This window comes from Nicotiana sylvestris, chromosome 8 (assembly GCF_000393655.2).
Source record: "Nicotiana sylvestris chromosome 8, ASM39365v2, whole genome shotgun sequence".
In the NCBI taxonomy this organism is placed as follows: Eukaryota; Viridiplantae; Streptophyta; class Magnoliopsida; order Solanales; family Solanaceae; genus Nicotiana; species Nicotiana sylvestris.
The window spans coordinates 163,952,596-163,971,469 of record NC_091064.1 but is presented as its reverse complement, the minus strand read 5'-3'; the positions used below and the strand labels follow the sequence as shown (position 1 = coordinate 163,971,469).

The 18,874-nt window shown below is 36.9% G+C and overlaps 1 long non-coding RNA gene across 2 annotated transcripts; it reads right to left on the bottom strand.

Moving 5' to 3' along the window:
* Positions 1-625: 625 nt before the first annotated feature.
* On the bottom strand, positions 626-17,200 carry LOC138876448 (uncharacterized). Of its 2 annotated transcripts, XR_011401714.1 has the most exons (4): positions 16,806-17,200; positions 4,137-4,201; positions 1,087-1,573; positions 626-975 (listed from the first exon to the last, which is right to left on the bottom strand). It is a non-coding gene; the product is annotated as an uncharacterized lncRNA (long non-coding RNA). The 2 variants fall into 2 exon arrangements; XR_011401713.1 differs by having other exon boundaries at positions 626-1,573.
* Between the last annotated feature and the right edge of the window lie 1,674 nt (positions 17,201-18,874).

Here is an 18,874-nt window from a genome sequence, read left to right as displayed (position 1 = left end):
GGCCTGGAGACAACAAAAGAATATAGGCCATAAAGTTGTATCCTCATTTTGAGAAATAAGTTTGTGACTCAAATGCGGCTGTCAGAAGGAAAAGTTATCCCCTAAAGTAATAGAAATCAGTATGGGCTGGTGAACAAGGTAAGCTAAACACATGAATTGGGAACTGAGTAATTTGATAATGGTCGACATCATGGGAATTTCAGAGATTGTGTTCCGACAATAATAGAATGGACAATAGAAGAAGATTCATGAGAAATTGACAGAATGGTCATTCAGGAAGACGCTTCCCCAAAGCCAGCAATGTGAGCAAAGTTAAGCTCTAGACATACTAAGTGCCACCATTGCATGTAAGGAATTTTTTTATCCTTGGCATAGAAGGATTACCTCAATGCGAGTAGTGATGTTTTATACTTCAATACCACACAAGAGGGGGGGTGATTTGTTTGGTACCCAATTTTTGTTTAACTTGATTATAGAAGGACCTTGTTATTCTATGTGTTCCAACTACTACTGTTTGCGAAATAATAAGTAAAGAAAATAAAAAACACAGAGATTTACATGGAAAATACCTGGCTCAAAAGGTGAAAAAACCACGACTTACTACTCAGTAGGATTTTCCCAAACTTCCACTAAAATCACTGATCCAAAAACTACATTTACAAAAACTCTTTTGTAAACCTAGGATTAACTCTAATCCCGTTGTGGCATAGCCTCAACTATTGCGACAACTTCAAGTTAGCTCTAACTTGAAAACTCTAAGTACCTAATACAATTGTTTCTATAAAAGCTGAAAGGTACAATGTAAAATCACCTACTACAATTGAACTAGAATAAAAGATAGACACTTGGAATTTGTTCTTCTATCTGGTTCAAGTAGCTTCAGGATTGCACGCTTGAATCACATATAAATTGCTTGCAAAATTGCCTTGCTATTTTGCTCTCAATTCACGTTTAACTTCTGCTTATATGCATTTCCTATAAAAGAGAACAACACTGATATTTCAGAGGTTAGTAATTAGATATTGACTGGGATATAGATGGTACTCTTCTATGGTAGAAGAGTTCTAGTTGATCTCATACTCTTACTTTATCCTCTTCCCAAACTGTGTTCTTTTCGTGTAAGGAGTCCTTCTCTGTTTATCCAATATGCAACATTTTCGATTAAATCAGGAGATATTACTTCTGATAAGTTAGATTTATCTCCTTCATATGCATCTCATATGTTTGGGTTGATCACGACTGTGCTTCACAAGATGGACCTGGTCCATATCTGAGTTCATTTGTCAGTCCTCAAAACTTCACATTTACTTGGACCAACAAATTCCCCCTTTTTGATGATGACAAACTCTGTGCTTTTTACTCACTTAGGCCCTGTAAGAACTCAGCGTAACCATCAATACAAAGTTTAGAAAAATTCACTTATCATCAAGGACCAGGTTAATTAGGTTATAAATATCACTTATTCAGAATATGTAAAGCACAATATCTCTTCCCCCTTTTGGCATCATCGAAAAGTTGCATAAACAAAGTGTGAGTCCCAGATTTTAATAAGTACTCATGGCCACTAGGGCAACTGCAAGTGAAATCATGGATTAATCATCAGTAATCAAGCAAACATATTTAAATTATCAAAGAAATATTAACATTCAACAAGAGCAAAATCAGTAGATATCATTGATAGAAGATATGTTGCTACCACAATCCACAACCAGAAAGCAAAAATATTCAAAACATGAGCAAAAAGAAAGAAAAATCCCTAATTTAGGTCACTGAAGGTACTAGACATGTTCAGGAGACAAAGGCTAGAATTCCTAAGGCTTGGGGGAGCTAGAGGGTTGGTTTTGGGCTTGAAGAAGATTCAGCATATTGTGAAGAATCCCATCATTCTTCTCCTTTTCCTTGGTAAGCTCAGTTCTAAGAGCATCCCTCTCATTTTCAACGTCTGTTAAGTGATCCTTCAGCCTCGTGATCTCAGCATCCTTGACCTCACTTTCTTGAACCAAAGCCCTGACTTTACTGTTTGTAGGTGTCTTCTTGGATGAACCAGGTTCATTTGGAATGGCATTGACTACATAGTCACAAGCAATCAGAGTATTAATGCCAAAGTAGTCCTTGCTTGTAGCCATTTCCCATTTCTTCAAAGGTACATTGCACCTATCTAGAACCGTAGTCAGAATAAAGCCATAGGGAGTCGCATGAGCCTTGGATCCATTTATAACCCTGCCCACTAGCTTGATGATGAATGTAGGTTAGTTAATTTGCCTTCCACTTTCAAGGCACTCCATCAGAACTAAGTCCATATAATTTGCAATATGCCTTCTCTCCTGCCTGGGCAGTAAGCACTTGTTGACAAACTCAAAAATGACTTTGTGTTGTGGCTTCATCTCACTCTTGTGCACAAACTTGGCCTCATTCACTTCTTTAACATCAAAGAATCTCATAGTAATTTCAATTGCAGCAGGAAGAGAATCCAAACTTGGCCATCTCTGTCTGGTGTAGTCATCATATCCCTTAGCAGGGATGTCTAGAATCTCTCCTAGCTTCTCTGCATCAAATGTCACCTGAACTCCTTTTACTTGGCTGGTGACTCTGCCTTCTTTGACCTCAGCATTTGCCATGAATTCAATGATCTTATTCCTGACTAACTTTCATCCATCTGAAGGACCATGTCCTTCTAGCCCTGAACAGCTAGGGCATCAACCAAACAAACCATTCCTGGTTCCACTAATTTTTTTTTAATCCTCCCTTCAAAATTTTGCTTTTGCCAAACTTGGGAAGCTTGTCTTGTTCACCATCAAACTCACTTTCTTCTTCACCACTCAATTCTTTATCTTCAGAAATTCTAACTTGTTTGATTTTCACTACAGACCTTGTCCTCTTGGCCAATGATGGTTTAGCAGCCTTAGATATAGATGAAAACTTCTTGGAAGAAGTCTTGGACTTTTTGGGATTGAGGGTCTGAACCTCCATTGTTGTATGGTCCTCTAATGGACCTGTTCCATCTCCTCAACATCAACAGCTTCAGAGGACTCTGCAACCTTACCTTTTCCTTTATCCATCCTATTCTTCTTACTTTCAGCCAAAGCTTTTTGTAGGTCAGTCTCACTATATTTCACCCTGCTTCTTAAGGCTCTTCTCTTTGGCAGGGGAGTTTCAGTAGTTGTGGGAGAGGAAGCCTTTCGTTTCTTGGAAAGCTTAGCAGCACTGGGGCTTTTGGTGTTGGAGTTTTCCTTTTCTTTGGATCATAACTAGTACCTACTTTTTTTATAAGGTCTGCTAGGGTCTCCTCAATAGATGAACCAGGTTCATCTGCCTGTGAACTTAGATTAACCAACCCTTCAGTAGCCTCCCCAGAACCACTTCCCCCTGACTTCTTGTCACTTTCTTCCACAGTTAGATAGCTAGTAACAACAATTCAGAAGTGGGTGAAGCACCAATCACTCCTTTCAAATTCAGGCATTTCTACATCCCTAACAGGTCCAACCAAAACAAACCTCTTTTCAAAATTTTCAGCCAAAGCAGAACTTACCTCAGAAAGGGGGTTTTGTGTCTTCTCAGAGTTAGATGACCCAGGTCCTTCCCCCTTACTCGGAGATTTGAATGAATCGTCTGAGTTCTTAGAATCTTGGGCTTAGGCAGCCTTCAATTGTGCGTTTAATTTCTTTGACAATGCACCTGAGGCTAAAGTTTTTTGTGCTAGCATTTTTAACATGTCTTTTCTTAGACTGAGGGTTTGTACTATGTGGAAGAGGTGTGGAGGAACCAGAAAGGAATGGTGGTGGAGGATTCCTTGGGTTATCTTGAGGGTTCGACATTTTAGCTGATGGCTTGAGAGAGATTGTGAATTAAGCATTTGGAGAAGAAAACAATTTGGAGTGAAAAAGGATTTTTGACGGTTTAGAATAATGAGGGTGGCAGACGGTTTAGACTAGAGGTCTAGTGAACCTGAAATTGCAGGTTGAACGAACGGTTAGGCTTCCCTAGATTTTAGGCATTTTTGTTGTAAGAATTCTAATGAGGACAGAACTGGTTCAAAAACAAACGGATAGGATTTTCTAATGTGTTGAACAATGGTAGGACTCTGCTCATGATTTAAATATTTATATTTCTAATTGTTCAGAGTATAGAAAACATACCTTGTCATTCAGATGAACCAATACTGATGAATCAAGTTCTTCATTTAATATTCTCTTGATCATGCCTCAATTTACCACAATAGAGAAAATTTCGTTAGAGATCAGTGAGTCATATTAACACATGTCACAGCAGTATACTATTTACAGTATGAAGCTGAGTAAAAATTAATCTAGATATTTACACAAGTTCTAGATTTCCTAGCCAAAAAAAATCAATTTGTTTTTCATTTTTTTTCATTGTGCATTCTGAGCTGGTCTCATTAGGTGATCTTAATCATCCCTAATTCTAACATGTTCCTTTTAAAGCTTTTCCTACTAAGTGCTTTAGTAAAGATGTCAGCAATTTATTTATCAGTAGCACAGAATTCTATGGTAATCAATATTTTCTCATAGTTGTCCCTTAAAAAGTGATGTCTAACATCTATGTGCTTAGTCCTCTTATGATAAATTGGGTTCTTTGTCATACTTATAGCACTAGTGTTATCACAAAAGATAGAAATGCAACCAACTTCAATGCCAAAATCTATCAATTGTTGTTTGATCCACAACAATTGAGCACAACAAGAGGCAGCAACAACATATTTAGCCTCAGCAGTGGATAAAGCCACTGAATTCTGCTTTTTAGTGGCCCATAATATAAGACATGAACCAAGAAAATGAGTCATACCTGAGGTGATCCTCCTATCCACAAGGAAACCTACATAGTCAGCATCAGCATATCCCACTAGATTAAAATTACTACCTTTAGGGTACCAAAGACAAAGATCAGTAGTGCCTTTCAAATATCTCAGTATCCTCTTGACATCAGTCAAGCGAGATTCCTTAGGATTTGCCTGGAAACGAGCACAAAGCCCTTTACTAAAAACTGTGTCAGGTCTGCTAGCAGTAAGATACAAAAGTGAACCAATCATGCCCTATACAACTTCTGATCAATAGATGAACCAGGTTCATCTATGACTAATTTAGTAGTTGTTGCAATGGGTGTGTCTATTTCCTTTGATTCATCCATTTTAAACTTCTTAATCAACTCTTTTGCATATTTCTGTTGATGGATCTTGGTTCCATTTGGGTTTTGTTTGATCTGTAAGCTTAAGAAAAAGTTAAGCTCACCCATCATACTCATTTCAAACTCACTCCCCATTAATTTGGCAAAATCCTTACTTAGTTTGTCAGTGGTTGCCCCAAAAATTATTTCATCAACATGTAGTTGTACTACAAGAAAATTCTTACCTTTTTCCCTTAGAAATAGAGTACTTTCAATTTTACCTCTCTTGTAGCCATGTTCAAGCAGGAATTTGGACAGTCGTTCATACCATGCTCTAAGAGCCTACTTGAGTCCATAGAGATCCTTGACTAATTTGTACACATGTTCCAGACACTCGTTGCTCTCAAACCTTGGAGGTTGTTTGACATATACTTCTTCTTTTAGGTAGCCATTCAGGAAGGCACTTTTGACATCCATCTGATGAATAGTGAATTCCATGTGTGCTGCAAAGGCTATGAGGAGTCTTATTGCCTCCAGTCTTGCAACTGGAGTAAAAGTCTCATCATAATCCATACCCTCCTCTTGGCTATAACCTTGGACCACCAGTCTTGCCTTGTTCCTTGTAACTGTTCCATCTTCATCAAGCTTGTTTCTAAAGACCCATTTAGTGCTAATTACTGATCTGACCTTGGATCTTGGAACTAGATGCCAAACTTGACTTCTCTCAAACTGATTGAGTTCATCTTGCATTGCATTTACCCAAACTGCATCCTGCAAAGCCTTAGCAACATTTCTAGGTTCAATAAGAGATAAGAAAGCATCAAAAGCACACAGATTCATTAATTGTGATCTAGTTTTAACTCCAGATGTTGGATCAGTAATTATGTTCTCAATGGAATGAAAACTTTGATACTTGTAAGGTTTCACACCCAACCGGTTTCTGTTTGATGTTTCTCCCATGTTTTGTTGCTGAGGAACAGGGTTATGGACAGGTTACATTAGGGGATTGGTTTAAGTTCTTATTTGTTCAATTCCCCTTGTCAGGTTGCCCTAGATGGAAGAACCTGTTCCATCACATGTTCCTTCTTTTGGTGCATCTTTAGCTTGAGCTGTGACTTTACTAAATTCTTTTACTAGCCCAATAGCTTCATCTTCATGTTCCTGTCCCTCAGAAAGAATGTTAGTTTCACCAAAAACTACATGTACACTTTCTTCTACACACAAAGTTCTTTTGTTATACACTTTATAAGCTTTGCTATGTGAAGAATATCCCAAGAATACTCCCTCATCACTTCTTGGATCAAACTTACCTAGGGAGTTCTTTCCCTTATTGTGCACAAAGCACTTGCATCCAAATGCCCTAAGATGGGATAAATTTGGCTTTCTCCATTTAAGTAACTCATAGGGAGTTTTTTATACAAGAGTTTTAGTCATACATCTATTAATAATATAGCATGCAGTATTTATAGCCTCTGCCCAGAAGCTATGGGGCAGTTTACTAGAAAGAAGCATAGTGCTAGCCATATCTTCAAGAGTCATATTCTTTCTTTCAACTACTCCATTTTGTTGAGGAGTCTTAGAGGCAGAGAAATTATGATCTATTCCATATTTATCACAAAATTCAGCAAACTTAGCATTTTCAAATTCAGTTCCATGATCAGACCTGATTGATGCAAGTTGATTACCTAGTTGTTTCTGAGTTTTTCTAACAAAGGCAATAAACATGTCAAATGATTCATCCTTAGATGTTAAAAAGAGTACCCAGGTAAATCTAGAATAATCATCAACAAGTACCATCACATATTTCTTACCAACTCTGCTCAATGTTCTCATTGGACCATAGAGATCCATATGAACCAGTTCCATCGTCCTGGTTGTGCTTACCATTTTCTTGATTTTAAAAGATGATCTTACCTGCTTCCCCCTTGCACAGGCCTCACAAATTTCGTCTTCCTTGAACTTTATGTTAGGTAACCCTATCACCAGGTCCTTGGAGATTAATTTGTTGAGTTGATTCAGACTTGCATGACCAAGTCTTTTGTGCCACAGGAGGGGACCATTGTCCAACACACTCAAGCAAGTGAGTTCATTTTCTGAAACAGTGGACAAATCTACAATGTAAATATTGTTAACTCTTTTTCCTGCAAAACAATCTTGTCAGTGGTAAGATTAATCACCAAGTATTTGTTAGAGGTAAATGCTACTAGGTTACCTCTATCACACAGTTGTGATACACTGATTAGGCTATATTTCAAACCATCTATCAAGTAGACATTCTCAAGGGAATGTGAGTCTATCTTACCTACCTTTCCAACCCCAATGATTTCACCTTTCTTTCCATTTCAAAAAGAGACATTACCTCCTTTTACATCCTCAAGTGAAAGAAACTGGTTCTTGCTTCCAGTTATGCTTTGAGTAGCCACTATCCACATGCCATATTGGGCTACTTCCCTTCACTTAGACCTGCAAAATGAAATCAGGGGTTAGTCTTAGGAACCCAAACAAGTTTGGGTCCCTTTATATAAGTAAATGGGTGAATTAAATTCCTTTTGGCCCATCCAGGCAGCCTATTTTTCTCTTGAACAAAGGTTTTGTTCTTTTGACTGGCCTTTTCTTTTGCATTACATTCACTTTTGTAATGACCAGCCTTGCCACAGTATGTGTAGATTTTGTTTTCAGGAAGTGTGATGTATTTGCTTTTGGGATCCCACTTAGGTGCTGGGGTCCCATAGCCAAATCCTCTCTTGTTGCTATGTGGTGCTCTTGTAGCCAGGATAGTACATCAGAGGACTTATTCCATTTGCAAGTTCTATCAAGTTCATGTTTCACCTTGCCTAGATCTTCTTTTAGGACTCTTATCTGCTCATCTTTCTTGTACAACTCATCCTTCATCTTTCCTAGATTTTCTTCTAAGGTGAGATGTGTGTGATCAGCTTTCTTCTTACCTGTTCCTAATTTCAGTTTTAAATTTTCAGACCTAAGTTCTAAGACACTGGTGTCAAGTTCAAGAACCTGGTTCTTCAACTCAGCATTTTTACTATCACTCTTACTAGCCCTAGATTCTAGATTTTTGCACTTGGATTTTAAGATCACACACTCCCTAGACAATTGTTCCTTCTTATTGTTTATTAAGTCAGACTTATCGATGAAGTCTAGCAATAATTTAGATAACCTTTCTTTAGACAATAATTTAATCTTGTCTTTGAGATGAATCATACTTACCTCTTGTTCATCATCGGATTCTCCCATGGCCATAAGTGTTTGTTCATCTCCAGCTTCATCTTCTGAATCCTCATCTGATGTTTCTCCCCAATCAGCAACCATAGCCTTTGTTGATCATTTGTTCCTTTTGGGTTGAACCTGTTCCTTCGTTCAGCTTTTTCCTTCTTCCATTTGATTTCCCACTAAAGACAATTTTTGATCATGTGGTCAGTCTTGCCCCATTTGTAGCAGCCCTCGTTGGTCTGTTTCTCAGGAGCCCTTGGTTTGTTGAAGGTTGTACCTCTTGAAGAACCCTTTCCTCTTATCAGGTACTTCTTGAAATCCCTTGTGATCATGGCCATTTCATCATCCTCTAGATCTGCACCTTCAGCTATTCTGAGAGCCAGACTCATTTCCTTCTTAGGTGCATCAATTTTCATGGTTTGCATTCTCAGTTCATAGGCAGTGATATTTCCAATCAGTTCATCCAACTTGAGAGTAGCAATGTTTTTTGATTCCTGAATAGCAGTGATTTTGCTTTCCCAAGTTACTGGTAAGACCCTTGTCAAGATTTTCTCAACCTTGTCTTCTTCAAGGATAATTCTTCCAAGAGATTTAAGTTCATTTGTTAGTGTTGTGAACCTTGTGTACATCTCTTGGATAGATTCTCCTTTCTTCATGGTGAAATTCTCATATTGAGAATATAACAGTGTTCCTCTTGATCTTTTTACTTAAAGAGTTCCTTTATGGGCCAGTTGTAGAGTGTCACATATCTCCTTAGTAGTGGTACAGCTTTAAATCCTACTGTACTCGTCTGGACCTAGTCCACACACAAGCCATTTCTTGGCCTTGGCATTCTTTTCCCATTTCTTCAAATCTTCAGCAGTACAGTCAGCTCTTGTCTTTGGCACGCCCACTTCTTCAGCATTCTTCTTTGTAGTATCCAGGGGATCATCAGTGACTATGTCCTAGAGTTCATAGTCTTCTCCTTTGATATGGTCTCTCATCATGTTCTTCCACCAAGAATAGTATTGACCATTAAAGAGTGGGGGTCTAGCAGTGGATTGCCCTTCCCAGTTTCCAGGTGGTGAACTCATCTTGATCTGTTCCTAAGATGTTAACCTCTTCAGGGATAACCTGCTCTGATACCAATTGATGTTTTATACTTCAATACCACACAAGAAGAATGTAAATTGTGTGGTACCCAAGTTTCACTTAACTTGATTATAGAAGGACTTAGTTCTTCTATGTGTTCTAACTACTATTGTTTGCGGAATAATATGTAAAAAAACAAAGAACACAGAGATTTTTTACGTGGAAAACACCTGACTCAAAAGTTGAAAAAACCACGACCTACTACTTAGTAGGATTTTCCCAAACTTCCACTAAAATTACTGAGCCAAAAACTGCATTTACAAAAAAACTTTTGTAAACCTAGAATTAACTCTAATCCTATTGTGGCACACAGCCTCAACTGTTGCGACAACTTCAAGTAACTCTAACTTGAAAACTCTAAGTACCTAATACAATTACTTCTATAAAAGCTGAAGGTACAATGTAAAATTACTTACTACAATTGAACTAGAATAAAAGATAGACACTTGGAACTGGTTCTTCTATTGGTTCAAGTAGCTTCAGGATTGCACGCTTGAATCACATATAAATTGCTTGCAAAATTGCCTTGCTATTTTGCTCTCAATTCACATTTAACTTATGCTTACGTGCATTTTCTGTAAAAGAGAACAACACTGATATTTAAGGGGTTAGTAATTAGAGATTGACTGGGATACAGATGCTACTCTTCTATGGTAGAAGAGTTCTAGTTGATCTCATACTCTAACTCTATCCTCTTCCTAAACTATGTTCTCTTTGTGTAAGGAGTCTTTCTCTCCTTATCCAATATGCAACCTTTTCGATCAGATCAGAAGATATTACTTCTGATAAGTTAGATTTATCTCATTCACGTGCATCTCATATGTTTGGGTTGATCACGATTGTGCTTCACAAGATGGACCTAGTCCATGTCTGAGTTCGTTTTTCAGTCTTCAAAACTTCACATTTACTTGGGCCAACAAGGGTCATCATTTATGTGAAAGGATGCCAAAGATGTAGAGGTAAGACATCTGTAGGTAGGTCATCGTAGCTCCAACTTTTAGTACTCCCCTAAAGGGGGGAATATGGAATGATGTGGCATTAAGCCAGAATTAAGTGGTTCTAGTAATTATGGACTGGTAAAGGAAGAATGCAATTAAAAAAATGAAAAAGGGACAAGACTGCACTTATTCAAAGCCTAAAAATATGCAACGATTCCAAAACATTATGCAAACACGGCGTCAAGGAGAGGAAGTAAGGGTTCCTGCCTTAAATGTTAATGATAGATAAGGAGCCAGTGCAAGAGGTAAGTTAAGACAAAAGAAATAACCCAAGAAAGATTACGCAGAAAATTAATATGAGAATGGGCCAACGACTAGTTAGCAGTTGATTCAGGAAGATCCTAGTTATATCTAGACAGGAGGTTACAGACGAATCATCAGATCATGCAAGATAAGCATAGTAGAACCCAATATAGTGAATTCATCCTCGTAGTAATGTCATTGTAATACTTGAGAAATATTCAGATAGGAGTTGGGGTAGTTAAAGTCAACGTATGATTATTATAGGAATAAAAGAGAGGGCCACTGGGAAGACAGTTAAAATATCAGTTCGGAAGCAACCCTACAAGCACAAGGGCGTGGAATTAAGTAACTACGGATAATAATAGGAAAGGAAGGACATCAAAAGGTCCATTGAATATACAATGTAATAAGCTCACAACTTTACAAGAGTCAAAGGATCCTCCCTAAATACTACAATGAAAGACTGGCAGACGAAGTAAGGAATAAGGATTCAACCTAAGCTCACTAACCTAAGGAGGAAATGGTCTTATAACAACAGTCTCACAATAACATTGTATGCACTCCATAAGAAAATGGCACCTGCTGTGGCTAATGAACGGGAAGTAAAATCAGAAGTAATATTCAAGATCATATGAGTTGTATGGAATTCCAATGATTGTGAGAACTAAGATAAGCTAAGTAAGCACGCAATAAGGGGCAGAAAGACCAGGAAAAGTAATAGCTTACGTTTAAAGAAAGCTAAGAAGGAACGGAAGGAATTGTTCGATTAATGATCCAGAGTTAGTTACATTGTGAATACACTCGAGATTTAGGAGTATTATCCCTGCAACACATATGTTAACAATCATACAGGCATAGAAAACTCTGGTAAATGTTAAAAAAAAAGAACTGAGTCCAGGTTATAGACAAAGGATTGAATTGTTATGAGATTGCATCATGGATATTCCATAGCATCCATGAAAGGCTAAAGTAATAACCTCATAAGAAGTTACTACGAAGCTCCCACCGGATTATGTATGCACCAGACGTGCAAGTATTATAATAGAGCTTCAAGTTATGGATGTAAATCATACCTATGTGGAAGGGAGGTCATGAAAGAGATAGAAGATATGATGTAAGATTTTTAAGGTAAGTAAGGTAAAGGTGAACAACGTACTAGATACTCAAATGTAGATGGTTGTGAATTGTCCATACTTTTAACAAAAGGCTAGAAGTACTGGGATTCAGTGTCCAAGAATGATAGTGGCATCGTTAGTGGCATATTTTCCAACCTATGGGTTCTGGGTATCGAGAGGTCTAAATTACAAGAGTAAAGAAGAGTTTGAGATAATGCGATGTCTCACTCAGTGTTCCAGAAATAACGTAAGGAAATCTATGATGCAAGCAAGTTGAAGAGAGATTGCAAGTAGTATAAATGGTTATGTGTAAGTGGCAAAATAAAGTATGGTAAAGCGATAAGGTTTTAGGAAGTCAGGAATAAGGATAAAAAAAGGGCGAGTGAGAAAGCGACGAGAATGGATAAGTCATCACGATTAAGCCCATGAAAACAAGAAGAGCTAAAGGTTTCTCTAGGTTATACAAAGCTCAGTATAGCCTGAATAAACTCAAAGGAGTCTAAGACTAATGGCATTTAGAAGAAATGGAATGGTGCCCTGGTAGTAGAACAAGGGTGTAATTGTGATAGATAAAGAATGACGTTTGGGCCTTCGATTGTGTAATAATTTGAAGAGAGGGATTCATGAATTGTACGGGATTAATTTACCCACGTAAGGTGAATCAATAATTGATGGACAAATTCACAAAGTATGAGAAGAGATTAGGTTGTCATTCTTAAGATGAACAACAATGAGGGAGCATTAAAGGATTTATACATATGGGATAAGCAAAAAAAGTAACCAGGAGTTTGGTAGCAGACCTCAGTAACGATATATCGAGGTAATAGTTATGGTATAGTATGATCTACCTTGGTGCAGTAAAGTAATACGGATGGATAAACAAAATAAGGTATAGCAATATTCGTGAGTTCAACAAAGTACCGAACGAAGAACTTCGGTATACCCATAGATGCCCAGAGGGACATCATTAAAGCTCTATATATGTTTACAAGGTGAAGTCTATAGATTGGCTAAAAGCTGGAAAAAAAGGGGAGAAGAGTCGTATAGGCACACGTATAAGGAAAAAGTCGTACATGCTACATGATAGAAGGTATCAAGAGTTATGAGATTGGAAGAATTCCGACCACAGGCCATGGCGTGAGAAGAGACCTATAAGTGGGAATACCATAGACCTTGGATTTATTTACAGAACAACAGCCTAGGATGGCTAGGAGAGTACTAAAGTACTCACAAGGACTATAGGCTATGATAATGATAAATGCATCAGTCAACATTCGAGGACGAATGTTCTAAAGGGGAGAATGATGTTACACCCCATACTTTTATACATGAAAGTGCGCCATAAATAAATTGATGAAAGCTCAAAAATGATGCGTTATGTTATATCCCGCATTTCGTACATAAAAGTTTCGTCGTAAGTTAATCGACGTAGAATCGGGGTTGAGATTATTTTGAGGTTATAAGCATTTATGCTATTTATAACAAGTGATGAGTAAATTAATGAAGGTTAGAGGGTAAGCAAATCGAAGAAAATGATTTCGACAAAGTTTGACATTTTGGGATAAAATACGGCCCGAGCTAAAATACTCGATATTTATGGACTAGTACCATACAAAATATCCCATGGCCATAGTAGTAAGGTGTATAAGGTGTGTTTAAAGTGGGTAATATTATAAGTAATTTTAGATAATTCTTAATTATGTGGGGAATTGGTTTATTATTGGATTAGTGGGGGATTAATAAACTAATTAAGCAAAGGGGTGCATCATTTTGGATTAACTTCATAAATTTAATCCCCACCCCCACTCCCCCCCCCCAAACGTGGCAGCCCAATAAGACCTTAATAATGAGTTTTTAACTAGCAAGATAAGGTGGAACATTATTGAGGAGCTCTTGGCTTAGTCACCTTATCAAAGTGGAGTCCACACCTAAGGATTTAAGACATATCTAATTCACTTTGTCTACAAGGTAATAGTGGAAAGTTTAGCCAATTCATTTATATGATATCAACGTGAAAATTTCTCTGAAACTTTACAAGATCAACGTGAAATTTCAGAGAGAAATGCTACAATATCCAACGTGTTATACTAATTCAGAAAAAATCCCAGTATAATATTTCTCAAGAATATCATACAAATTTTTTCCTACTTCGATCTGTCGTTACGTGTTTCCGCAAAACAAAATCGGTTCAGGTATGTTAAGGTTATCCCTTCCAACTCAGTTATCTATGATAGTATGATGTGAAAAGATACGTTATGTTGGTACTCGATTGAGTAAGGTACAGGGTGCCGTTGTGGCCTATCAGTTTGGGTTGTGACACATACATCGTATTTTAGGTTTTGCAGGTAATCCAGGAGGTAACCGTCCTTCAAATGGGAGCAACCTTTGCTCCGATTTCTGCTCTCATCATTCACACTTTGCCATTATTTCAAACGTAACTGACTCCCATCAATTACTCATTTTTACTCTATGACTGCTTAGATATCTTCCCTGTGATACATCTATAACATCTCAAATTCACATTCGTGACTTTGCATAAATTCATCCGATACTATCCTACTCAAAAAAGCCCTTTCCGAAACACGTGACCATTCTTATAACAACTCTGTCAGTTTCGTTCACCGTTGGATCCAGAACTACACATGGCCTGATTCCTGTAAAACAAGGGATATGTAGGAAGCTCAGAAACCAGGGTTCGGCCAATATCTTTCAAAATCACTCCATTCGGTCAAAATCAGCCATTATTTCTTTACTCGATAACTCTTTCATCCTTACCGGGTAAAGAGGGGCAGCTGTTGATACCCAATTTTTTCCCCTCATATTTTAAATAAATAAATATATATATATATACACTTTCAAAATAGTGCACATGCATCATCATTTTATTTACAAGAATGCACAAGTACTTTTCATAATTTTCCCTAATTATTTTTTTTAAAAAGCATTAAATCAATTTATTTTTGTATTTTATTATATACATATCCAATAATTATCCTTCATATTATTTTTATGATGATTTAGTCATCTAAATTTATCATTTATACCAATATAATGTTTAAATATCTTTCAATGCATTTTTTATAATTACATTTGCATTTTTAAGGCTAAATTATACATTTGCAATAATACCCCATACGTACTTATGATTATATTATATATGCAAAAAATAACTTTTTATATTTTTATAGTGTTACACGATTGTTTTAATCATTTTTATGTACAAATAATATTTTTGTTATTTATTTATTATTTTTATAAATTATTTATTTATTAAAATTGGGTATTTAAAATCTGACCCTGATTCTATAATTAATTTCGGACCTAAGCTACCCAAACATAACCCAATTACCCTTGGCCCAAAACCTATCAGCCTAGTCCCCATACCCATTTAATACCCAACCCAGGTCCCCTTAAATCAAGACCGTTTATCTCTAAGATCAACGGTCCACATTACTGTCACACCTCCTTTTTCCGCCCCCGCGAGGGTACGTAGGGAGTTTTTTCCAATTAAAGGACAATTAAAACGGGATTTGTTTATTTATTTCAGAGTCGCCACTTGGGAGATTTAGGGTGTCCCAAGTCACCAATTTTAATCCTGAATCGAGGAAAAGAATGACTCCATATTACAGTCTGCGTACCCGAAATCCGGATAAGGAATTCTGTTAACCCGGGAGAAGGTGTTAGGCATTTCCGAGTTCCGTGGTTCTAGCACGGTCGCTCAACTGTCATATTCGGCTTGATTATCTGATTTTATACATATAGAACCTATGTGCGAATTTTAACTTTTAACCGCTTTTGTCATTATTATTATTTTTATCAAGAATTGCAACATCGTGAAAACATATCTTGAACCACGTTACATCAACGCACCCATGGTTGTTGACATATCTCGACTCGGTTGAGATTTGGATTTGGGTCACATAAATGTGCACCCGAGTTTAAGGAAAATAAATTATTAAAGGTGCGTCTAAAGCAACTAGCGTATTGTTATTCTGGGTTAGGGCCGTGGAGTTTTGCTAAACGGTCCATTCCGAAGTCTAAGCAATTTTTTAAAGCAAATATGTACTGAGGGCCCCGCAATTTTGTATTTTTCTTCGGCGAGGCTCATCCCGCTCTTATTTTTAAAGAATTGCAACGTCGTGGACATGCATTTCGGACCACGTCACAATCAATGTGCCCGTAGTTTTTAACATATTTTAACGTCGTTGAGATTTGATTTGGATCACATAAATGCGCACCCGAATTTAGGAAAGTAACTTTATTAAATATGCGTCTAAAGCAACTGCGCATTTGCACTTTGCCAGGGCCATGAAATTTGCTAAATGGCACGCCTCGGTTTATTTCAAAAGATCACATTTAACTTAAAGTACGAATGTTCATAATCAAAACAAACTTAACCATATTCATATCCATAGGCTAACTATAAGGAAAACAAGAAAAAACTAAAAAATATAAACTATGAAGACAACATTAACGTAAAGGAATCCACAAAGATATCATAACTTTATTCACTTTTAAAAAAAAGACAACAAGCAAAATAATCACATGGGTCACAGGGTTATCATGGCTTTATTCACTTTTATAAAGAGAACAACAAGTAAAATAATCACATGGGCATATAACTGGCGCAACAACCATGACCGAACAGTAAAACTTTTCTTATTTTCATTTCTTCTGTGATTAAATAGAATAGAGATCCATTTGAAATAAACTTAATAAAAGGATATGAAAATCAGTCGAAATCAATTTCAACATATAACCAAACACAGTTACTACATTATGATACCTATTTCCATATTTGTTGGATTGTTTTTCTCTTTCGCTGGATTCACACTTTTAATGGATTAGTGTCTAAATCAAAACAAATAATCAAGGAAAAACATTAATCTTCACACAAGTTACCGAAGAAGCAAAATACATAGACAGAAACATGTAAGCAGAACAAATCCAAAATAAAGAAAGTGGGTCTTACATTGAATCTTCACACACAAAAACGACAGTAATCACTGGACCGAAATGGAAACCTCGACGGAAATAGGAAGATCGGACCAAGACTATCAACGACCCGAGATGTTGGCTGTTGCTGGGTTTTTTTTTCGACGCAGCAGATTGATTCGAGAAGATGAAGCAGAAGGGGTCGTTTTGATGTGAGAGAGTGGGAGTTTTTTTTCTTTTCAGTTTTTTTTAGGAAGAAGAAGATGAAGTCCAAAACCTTTTTTCTCCTTTCCGTTTTTTTTTCGTTTTTCCTTATGAAGAAGAAGGTGACCCCCTTCTTCTAATTTTTTCTTCTTTTTTTTTCAATCTCTTTTCCCTTCTTTTCTTTTTCCAGACCCCCTTTTTCCTTTCCAACTTTTTCCTTTTTAAATCCACCCGTCCCTTTCCAATTTTCCTTTTCATTTTTCAATCCAACCTTTTCCTTTTTTCAAACTCCCCTCCTCCGTTCCTTTTCCCCACTTTTCAAAAGATGTCCGTGTATTCCTCCTCCTTTTTCAAAAGATGTTCCCCATTATCTTGGAGTTGGTGTAAGGTGTGGTGGGTTTGGATTGTTATGGGTTAGGTCCGAAAATTAGGCCTAAAAACGGGTAGTTTGAACCCAAATATTATTCTTTTGCCCGGACCCAAGAATAAGAACCCGACGTTGTTCAATTAATCCTATGTAAGTAAAATAACGACCAAAATAAGACTGACATTTAAAACAAAACTATTTTTTAATATTTTTTCAAGATTAAAATAGCTACAAAACATTAATAAAACTATTTTTGTGATTTTCGTTTTTATATAAAGATAAAATATAAAGTATTGTCTTTTTTTGTGTGTTTTCTAAAGACTAAAATGACTATAAAACGTTAACGAAACCATTTTTTTGTAATTTTCGAAATTATATGAAGATAAGATAAAAAAATACAAAGTACTAATTTTGTATTTTCAAAAGATTAAAATGGCTGCAAGACATTAGTAACTATTTTTTGTAATTTTCGAAATTATATAAAGTACAAAAATAAGGTACTATTTTTGTATTTTTCAAATTTATGAGAAACGCATAAACTAAAGTATATATATATATATTTTTATGTAATTTTTCTTTTTGTGACGAAATAAGGTAAAATAGTCAAAATTAGCTAAAATAGCTATATTAGACCTAAATTAAATATTTACGCTAAAAATGTGAAAATTCTTGGGAAGGGTCAAAAATCACATGTCTACAGCTGCCCCTCTTTGACTGGAAACACGAAGAGTTTTCCGACAAAGAACGACTAGACATGTTTCTGACCCGACCCTTATTTGGAGGGACTAAACTAAAGGAAAAGAAAAGGAATGTGACCGAGCCCTGGTATCTGAGCTGCCTACATATCCTTGGTTATAGAGAAATCAGGCCACGTGTAGTTCGGAAATGAGAGAGATGGTAGAGCGTACCGAGGTGAAGAGCCGATCGAGGTGCCATTCCGTTGAGGTTTCGGTCCGCGGTCCTGCTATTACCAAAAATGAAAGATGAAGAAAACTAACTAAGCCTATCAGCTACTAGTTACAAGGATTCCTATCTATAAGACTTCTGAAACTTGGTCTCGAATCTTGAATGGTGCTTCATGTAGACTTTGGATTTGAACCTTGAAACTTGCTAGTTGTAGATGCTAGTTTATCCTTCTTCAACTTTTCGGATCAGGACCAGGGTTGCAGTTCTTGCGACCTCAACCAACTACTGAGCAGAGCACATCTTTTCTACCCTTCTGCACTTTGGATTCTTTTTCCTTTTTTTCTGCTATTTCCAGCTTGGATTGAATGCTGAGGATTTTTATTGTTTCCTGCTGGGGATTCCTATTGTAACCCTCTGTTTTATTGTTCTCTGACTTGATCTTAAAATGTATGCCTCTGTTGTATGGGCGGGCTCTCAACTTCAATACTTGAAAATTAATGCTGAATGTATTCCTCTGTTATATGGGCGGGCTCCCAACTTCAACACTTGAAATGAAAAGATTGAATGTATGCCTCTGTTCTATGGGCGGGCTCCCAACTTCAACGCTTGAAATGAAAAGACTGAAATGT